Raw genomic sequence first — 10,000 nt, forward strand, 5'->3', positions numbered from 1 at the left:
AACTGATCTAGGATCAGGTCCTCCTTGTCTATATAATCTGATTCAGTGTGATCTAGAAGACAAACTGATCCAGGATCAGGTCCTCCTTGTCAATATAATCTGATTCAGTGTGATCTAGAAGACAAGCTGATGGTAGATCAGCATTCGGACTCTGAGCCTCTTTGTGAATACAGACTCAGGTTTGACTACTCACTGTGAGCATGTTCTCCATGTCTATATAATCTGATTGTAGATCAGTTTGACTACTCACTGTGAGCATGTTCTCCATGTCTATATAATCTGATTGTAGATCAGTTTGACTACTCACTGTGAGCATGTCATCACACTCCATGTCTATATAATCTGATTGTAGATCAGTTTGACTACTCACTGTGAGCATGTTCTCCATGTCTATATAATCTGATTGTAGATCAGTTTGACTACTCACTGTGAGCATGTCATCACACTCCATGTCTATATAATCTGATTGTAGATCAGTTTGACTACTCACTGTGAGCATGTTCTCCATGTCTATATAATCTGATTGTAGATCAGTTTGACTACTCACTGTGAGCATGTCATCACACTTCATGTCTGGTGTCTCTCCCTCTTCCCCTCTATTGTAGAACTTCCTGAAGAAGTTGAACGCCACCACGGTGTACAGATACACCACCACAGCCAGTAGTCCTACTGTCAGAACCAGCTGGAGAGAGAGAGAGAGAGAGAGAGAGAGAGAGAGAGAGAGAGAGAGGGAGAGAGAGAGAGAGAGAGAGAGACAGAGAGAGAGAGAGAGGGAGAAAGGGGGCGAGAGAGAGAGAGAGAGCGACAGAGAGGGAGAGAGGGAGAGAGGGAGAGATAGAGATAGAGAGAGAGAGAAAGAGAGAGAGGGAGAGAGAGGGGGGGCGAGAGAGAGAGCGAGAAAGAGAGCGAGCGAGCGAGAGAGACAGAGAGAGGAGAGAGACAGAGAGAGACAGAGAGAGACAAAGAGAGACAGAGAGAGAGGAGAGAGAAAAGGAGAGACAGAGAGAGAGGAGAGAGACAGAGAGAGACAGAGAGAGAGGAGAGAGAGAGAGAGACAGAGAGAGCGAGAGAGACAGAGGTCGTTATTAGTGAAGAAGTTGAAAGCAACCATGGAAATATATTATTTTCATTCTAATACAATTGCACAAAGATAAATATTTTGTTTAACAAGTACTACTTTCCCCTCTCAAAATAGTAGGGGTCAAAATGATTGTCACCCCTGTTTTCAATACCTTACGAGGATGACGGCACTGAGCCTTATGTTGTCGAACACATTGGGGTATTAGACCATTCCTCCATACAGAAACGCATTGCATTTATATCTGTAGGCATCCAACTAATGTCAACGACTGGATAATTATTAATAAATGGTGAATAATGATGAGTAAGAAACCCCAAAAATACCCCCCCCCAAAAAAAAACAATAACCTTCTTAATGGTAACAGTGAGAGGTTAGCCTATTTTAATGCTAACCTCCTTAATGGTGACGGTGAGAGGTTAGCCTGTTTTAATGCTAACCTTCTTAATGGTAAAGGTGAGAGGTTAGCCTGTTTTAATGCTAACCTCCTTAATGGTGACGGTGAGAGGTTAGCCTGTTTTAATGCTAACCTTCTTAATGGTAAAGGTGAGAGGTTAGCCTGTTTTAATGCTAACCTCCTTAATGGTGACGGTGAGAGGTTAGCCTGTTTTAATGCTAACCTCCTTAATGGTGACGGTGAGAGGTTAGCCTGTTTTAATGCTAACCTTCTTAATGGTAAAGGTGAGAGGTTAGCCTGTTTTAATGCTAATCTCCTTAATGGTAACGGTGAGAGGTTAGCCTGTTTTAATGCTAACCTCCTTAATGGTAACGGTGAGAGGTTAGCCTGTTTTAATGCTAACCTCCTTAATGGTGACGGTGAGAGGTTAGCCTGTTTTAATGCTAATCTCCTTAATGGTAAAGGTGAGAGGTTAGCCTGTTTTAATGCTAATCTCCTTAATGGTAACGTTGAGAGGTTAGCCTGTTTTAATGCTAACCTCCTTAATGGTAAAGGTGAGAGGTTAGCCTGTTTTAATGCTAACCTCCTTAATGGTAACGGTGAGAGGTTAGCCTGTTTTAATGCTAATCTCCTTAATGGTGACGATGAGAGGTTAGCCTGTTTTAATGCTTATTCTCCTTAATGATAACGGTGAGAGGTTAGCCTGTTTTAATGCTAACCTCCTTAATGGTAACGGTGAGAGTTTAGCCTGTTTTAATGCTTATTCTCCTTAATGATAACGGTGAGAGGTTAGCCTGTTTTAATGCTAATCTCCTTAATGGTAAAGGTGAGAGGTTAGCCTGTTTTAATGCTAACCTTCTTAATGGTAACGGTGAGAGGATAGCATGTTTTAATGCTAATCTCCTTAATGGTAAAGGTGAGAGGTTAGCCTGTTTTAATGCTAATCTCCTAAATGGTGACGATGAGAGGTTAGCCTGTTTTAATGCTAACCGTCTTAATGGTAACGGTGAGAGGTTAGCATGTTTTAATGCTAATCTCCTTAATGGTGATGGTGAGAGGTTAGCCTGTTTTAATGCTAACCGTCTTAATGGTAACGGTGAGAGGTTAGCCTGTTTTAATGCTAATCCTTAATGGTAACGGTGAGAGGTTAGCATGTCTTGGGGTATGATATAAAATGCTAACCTTCTTAATGGTGACGGTGAGAGGTTAGCCTGTTTTAATGCTAACCTCCTTAATGGTGACGGTGAGAGGTTAGCCTGTTTTAATGCTAACCTCGTTAATGGTAACAGTGAGAGGTTAGCCTGTTTTAATGCTAACCTCCTTAATGGTAACAGTGAGAGGTTAGCCTGTTTTAATGCTAACCTCCTTAATGGTAACGGTGAGAGGTTAGCCTGTTTTAATGCTAACCTCCTTAATGGTAATGGTGAGAGGTTAGCCTGTTTTAATGCTAACCTCCTTAATGGTAACAGTGAGAGGTTAGCCTGTTTTAATGCTAACCTCCTTAATGGTGACAGTGAGAGGTTAGCCTGTTTTAATGCTAACCTCCTTAATGGTGATGGTGAGAGGTTTGCCTGTTTTAATGCTAACCTCCTTAATGGTAACGGTGAGAGGTTAGCCTGTTTTAATGCTAACCTTCTTAATGGTGACCGTGGGAGGTTAGCCTATTTTAATGCTAATCTCCTTAATGGTAATGGTGAGAGGTTAGCCTGTTTTAATGCTAACCTCCTTAATGGTAACGGTTAGCCTGTCTTGTGAGTGTTATTATTCACAATTCATTCAGGACTATCCGTAACCATGGTAGCATCCACATTAATGTAGAAGTGTTCAGCAACACATTCTAATCTCATTTTGAATCAAAGTGACTCCAAAATGACACAATGCATTAGCATTCATTTATATTGAACACCACACCATCTGAAACAACCAAACTGCAGATGCATCCAAGTGAATGTGTTCAAAAACTATTGGTTCCCTAAAATGTGGGACGATAAACAGCCGTCTCTGATTGGGAACCATATCAGGCCACCATACACACACAAATCACCTAGACCTACAAAACCCCCTAGACATACAAAAAACCCTAGACAATACAAAAAGTAGCGTACCCACCCACATACCCTCAGAGTGTTGGAGTACAGAGCCAAAACAACAACCTACAGTAATATATTGTATCTTTAAACGCTGTATGTATCTACAGTAATATATTGTATCTTTCAACACTGTTTGTATCTACAGTAATATATTGTATCTTTAGACACTGTTTGTATCTACAGTAATATATTGTATCTTTAGACACTGTTTGTATCTACAGTAATATATTGTGAATGTACCTACAGTAACATATTGTATCTTTAGAAACTAAGTAAGCCCAGACACAGTGATAAAGCCCAGACACAGTGATAAAGCCCAGACAGTGATAAAGCCCAGACACAGTGATAAAGCCCAGACAGTGATAAAGCCCAGACAGTGATAAAGCCCAGACAGTGATAAAGCCCAGACACAGTGATAAAGCCCAGACACAGTGATAAAGCCCAGACAGTGATAAAGCCCAGACAGTGATAAAGCCCAGACACAGTGATAAAGCCCAGACAGTGATAAAGCCCAGACACAGTGATAAAGCCCAGACAGTGATAAAGCCCAGACAGTGATAAAGCCCAGACAGTGATAAAGCCCAGACACAGTGATAAAGCCCAGACAGTGATAAAGCCCAGACAGTGATAAAGCCCAGACACAGTGATGAAGCCCAGACAGTGATAAAGCCCAGACACAGTGATAAAGCCCAGACACAGTGATAAAGCCCAGACACAGTGATAAAGCCCAGACAGTGATAAAGCCCAGACACAGTGATAAAGCCGAGACACAGTGATAAAGCCCAGACACAGTGATAAAGCCCAGACACAGTGATAAAGCCCAGACACAGTGATAAAGCCCAGACAGTGATAAAGCCCAGACAGTGATAAAGCCCAGACACAGTGATAAAGCCCAGACACAGTGATAAAGCCCAGACAGTGATAAAGCCCAGACACAGTGATGAAGCCCAGACAGTGATAAAGCCCAGACAGTGATAAAGCCCAGACACAGTGATAAAGCCCAGACACAGTGATAAAGCCCAGACAACGTGATAAAGCCCAGACAGTGATAAAGCCCAGACACAGTGATAAAGCCCAGACACAGAGATAAAGCCCAGACAGTGATAAAGCCCAGACACAGTGATGAAGCCCAGACACAGTGATAAAGCCCAGACAGTGATAAAGCCCAGACACAGTGATAAAGCCCAGACACAGTGATAAAGCCCAGACAGTGATAAAGCCCAGACACAGTGATAAAGCCCAGACACAGTGATAAAGCCCAGACACAGTGATAAAGCCCAGACACAGTGATAAAGCCCAGACACAGTGATAAAGCCCAGACATTGATAAAGCCCAGACACAGTGATAAAGCCCAGACACAGAGATAAAGCCCAGACAGTGATAAAGCCCAGACAGTGATAAAGCCCAGACAGTGAAAAAGCCCAGACACAGTGATACAGCCCAGACACAGTGATACAGCCCAGACACAGTGATAAAGCCCAGACACAGTGATAAAGCCCAGACACAGTGATAAAGCCCAGACACAGTGATAAAGCCCAGACACAGTGATAAAGCCCAGACAGTGATAAAGCCCAGACAGTGATAAAGCCCAGACACAGTGATAAAGCCCAGACACAGTGATAAAGCCCAGGGGAGACACCAGTACCTGTTTGCCGTTGTGCGTGACAGAAGACAGGATGGTGCGGAGGGTCTTGAAGCCCATGGCAATGTCCAGGAGATGAGCAGCGAAGAAGAAGTTGTTGTAGTGACCCAGGATGGACATGGTCATATACCAAGCCAGGTACAGGAACGACTGCAGGGGTCAGGTAGAAGAAGAAGAAGACGAAGAAGAAGAAGAAGAAGGATTAGGAGAAGAAGAAGAAGAAGAAGAAGAAGGATTAGGAGAAGAAGAAGAAGAAGAAGGATAAGAAGAAGAAGAAGGATTAGGAGAAGAAGAAGAAGGATTAGGAGAAGAAGAAGAAGAAGAAGGATTAGGAGAAGAAGAAGAAGAAGGATTAGGAGAAGAAGAAGAAGAAGAAGGATAAGAAGAAGAAGAAGGATAAGAAGAAGAAGAAGAAGAAGGATTAGGAGAAGAAGAAGAAGAAGAAGGATTAGGAGAAGAAGAAGAAGAAGAAGAAGGATTAGGAGAAGAAGAAGAAGAAGAAGAAGAAGAAGAGGAAGAAGAAGAAGAAGAGGAAGAAGAAGAAGAAGAAGAAGAAGAAGAAGAAGGATTAGGAGAAGAAGAAGAAGAAGGATTAGGAGAAGAAGAAGAAGGATTAGGAGAAGAAGAAGAAGGATTAGGAGAAGAAGAAGAAGAAGAAGAGTTAGAAATAATGTCTGCTAAATGGCATATAAAATGTATTATTGTACATTAAATAAAACGTTGAAGTAATTTAGCAGGATTAAATAAGTCTTTATTTACATTGTCTGTGAAGACGACCCCGAGTTTCCAGATCTGGTACTTGACATCAACAGAGTTTAACCTGTAACAGACCAGGGGAGACAAGAGAACACAACATCAACAGAGTTTAATCTGTAACAGACCAGGGGAGACAAGAGAACACAACATCAACAGAGTTTAATCTGTAACAGACCAGGGGAGACAAGAGAACACAACATCAACAGAGTTTAATCTGTAACAGACCAGGGGAGACAAGAGAACACAACATCAACAGAGTTTAATCTGTAACAGACCAGGGGAGACACAAGACAGAACACAACATCAACACGATTCATGTTGGGGTGTATCTAACGAGCTCTCCCCACCCCCAGACTCACACTGCGGCTAACGAGCTCTCCCCACCCCCAGACTCACACTGCGGCTAACGAGCTCTCCCCACCCCCAGACTCACACTGCAGCTCACAGCTCTCCCCACCCCCAGACTCACACTGCGGCTAACGAGCTCTCCCCACCCCCAGACTCACACTGCGGCTAACGAGCTCTCCCCACCCCCAGACTCACACTGCAGCTCACAGCTCTCCCCACCCCCAGACTCACACTGCGGCTAACGAGCTCTCCCCACCCCCAGACTCACACTGCAGCTAACGAGCTCTCCCCACCCCCAGACTCACACTGCGGCTAACGAGCTCTCCCCACCCCCAGACTCACACTGAGGCTAACGAGCTCTCCCCTCCCCCAGACTCACACTGCGGCTAACGAGCTCTCCCCATCCCCAGACTCACACTGCGGCTAACGAGCTCTCCCCTCCCCCAGACTCACACTGCGGCTAACGAGCGCTCCCCACCCCCAGACTCACACTGTGGCTAACGAGCTCTCCCCACCCCCAGACTCACACTGTGGCTAACGAGCTCTCCCCACCCCCAGACTCACACTGCGGCTAACGAGCTCTCCCCATCCTCAGACTCACACTGTGGCTAACGAGCTCTCCCCACCCCCAGACTCACACTGCGGCTAACGAGCTGTCTTTCTTGGGTTTCTTCTTCTCGTGGGCGTCACTGAAGTCCAGAGCAGCTTTGTCCATACCCAGCAGCTCACTGATGCGGTCATGGCCGTAGAACTCTCCATACTTATCCATCACCTGCAGGGGAACCACACAGCTTTACTTCTAATATATTCTAAACAGGTTCTAAACAGCTTCTAAACAGGTTCTAAACAGGTTCTAAATGTGTTGTAAACTGTTTCTAAACAGCTTCTAAATAGCTTCTAAACAGGTTCTAAACAGCTTCTAAACAGCTTCTAAACAGCTTCTAAATATGTTGTAAACAGGTTCTTAACAGGTTCTAAATGTGTTGTAAACTGTTTCTAAATAGGTTCTAAACGTGTTCTAAATAAATTGTAAACAGGTTCTAAACTGGTTCTAAATATGTTGTAAACTGGTTCTAAATTGGTTCTAAACTGGTTCTCAATATGTTGTAAACTGGTTCTAAATTGGTTCTAAACTGGTTCAAAATTGGTTCTAAACTAGTTCTAAACCGGTTCTAAACTGGTTCTAAATATGTTGTAAACTGGTTCTAAACCAGTTCTAAACTGGTTCTGAACAGGTTCTAAAGTGGTTTTAAATTTGTTGTAAATTGGTTTTAAACGGGTTCTAAAGTGGTTCTAAATATGTTGTAAACTGGTTCTAAATATGTTGTAAATTGGTTCTAAATATGTTGTAAACGGGTTCTAAACAGGTTCTAAAGTAGTTCTAAATATGTTGTTAACTGGTTCTAAATATGTAGTTAACTGGTTCTTAACAGGTTCTAAATATGTTGTAAACTGGTTCTAAACAGGTTCTAAAGTGGTTCTAAACAGGTTATACACTGGTTCTAAATATGTTGTAAACTGGTCCTAAACAGGTCACCGATGTGAAGATAAATGAATATATATCACTTCAGTGAATATGAATTCAGACCTACCTTCCTCTTCACAAACTTATCCCAGTAGTTGTTAGGAAACGATCTGAAAATCACAACCAAAGTCCATTACATTACTAATCAACATCCTCCAAACAATAACGATTATCCACATGGTCAGTCGATACAGAGTACATTACTAATCAACATCCTCCAAACAATAATGATGATCCACATGGTCAGTCGATACAGAGTACATTACTAATCAACATCCTCCAAACAATAACGATTATCCACATGGTCAGTCGATACAGAGTACATTACTAATCAACATCCTCCAAACAATAATGATGATCCACATGGTCAGTCGATACAGAGTACATTACTAATCAACATCCTCCAAACAATAACGATGATCCACATGGTCAGTCGATACAGAGTACATTACTAATCAACATCCTCCAAATGGTCACATGGTCAGTCGATACAGAGTACATTACTAATCAACATCCTCCAAACAATAAAGATTATCCACATGGTCAGTCGATACAGAGTACATTACATTACTAATCAACATCCTCCAAACAATAACGATTATCCACATGGTCAGTCGATACAGAGTACATTACTAATCAACATCCTCCAAACAATAACGATTATCCACATGGTCAGTCGATACAGAGTACATTACTAATCAACATCCTCCAAATGGTCACATGGTCAGTCGATACAGAGTACATTACTAATCAACATCCTCCAAACAATAAAGATTATCCACATGGTCAGTCGATACAGAGTACATTACTAATCAACATCCTCCAAACAATAACGATAATCCACATGGTCAGTCGATACAGAGTACATTACATTACTAATCAACATCCTCCAAACAATAACGACTATCCACATGGTCAGTCGATACAGAGTACATTACTAATCAACATCCTCCAAACAATAACAAATGGTCACATGGTCAGTCGATACAGAGTACATTACTAATCAACATCCTCCAAACAATAACGACTATCCACATGGTCAGTCGATACAGAGTACATTACTAATCAACATCCTCCAAACAATAACGACTATCCACATGGTCAGTCGATACAGAGTACATTACTAATCAACATCCTCCAAACAATAACAAATATCCACATGGTCAGTCGATACAGAGTACATTACTAATCAACATCCTCCAAACAATAACGATTATCCACATGGTCAGTCGATATGGGTCCTGTGTGGCTCAGTCGGTAGAGCATGGCGCTTGCAACGCCAAGCGTCGTGGGTTCGATTCCCGCTAGGGCCACCCATATGTAAAAGTAGTGGCCCCAGCCGACTTGTAAGTCGCTTTGGACAAAAGCGTCTGCTAAATGGGATATATTATATATTATTACATTACATTACTAATCAACATCCTCCAAATGGTCACATGGTCAGTCGATACAGAGTACATTACTAATCAACATCCTCCAAACAATAACGATTATCCACATGGTCAGTCGATACAGAGTACATTACTAATCAACATCCTCCAAACAATAACGATTATCCACATGGTCAGTCGATACAGAGTACATTACATTTCTAATCAACATCCTCCAAACAATAACGATTATCCACATGGTCAGTCGATACAGAGTACATTCCTAATCAACATCCTCCAAATGGTCACATGGTCAGTCGATACAGAGTACATTACTAATCAACATCCTCCAAACAATAACGATTATCCACATGGTCAGTCGATACAGAGTACATTACTAATCAACATCCTCCAAACAATAACGATTATCCACATGGTCAGTCGATACAGAGTAAATTACTAATCAACATCCTCCAAATGGTCACATGGTCAGTCGATACAGAGTACGTTATCCACCGATGGAATGGATTAACGGAAATGGTTTGCCATATTCATTAATTTCTCTATATCATTAATATGGGATCCATAGGGTTGCAGAGTCAAAGCACCTCCACTGCGAGACGATCGTGATCGTTAGGTTTGACATTTAAACATTTACAGGACAATTAGCCCAGCCTGTGGCCTCTGTGGACCCGTACCCTGCTGTAATAGCTGACTGGGTCCCAAAAGGCACCCTATACCCTACACAGAGCAGAGCTGGTCTACAGTAGTGCACTGGGTAGGGTATCTGGTGC

General features: G+C 42.3%; 1 pseudogene; it reads right to left on the reverse strand.

The window, feature by feature from the left end:
• The window catches only part of LOC135513362 (ryanodine receptor 2-like), a 358,078-nt pseudogene that overhangs the window by 23,767 nt on the left and 324,311 nt on the right, over positions 1 to 10,000 (reverse strand).

This window comes from Oncorhynchus masou, chromosome 24, assembly GCF_036934945.1.
Source record: "Oncorhynchus masou masou isolate Uvic2021 chromosome 24, UVic_Omas_1.1, whole genome shotgun sequence".
In the NCBI taxonomy this organism is placed as follows: domain Eukaryota; kingdom Metazoa; phylum Chordata; class Actinopteri; order Salmoniformes; family Salmonidae; genus Oncorhynchus; species Oncorhynchus masou.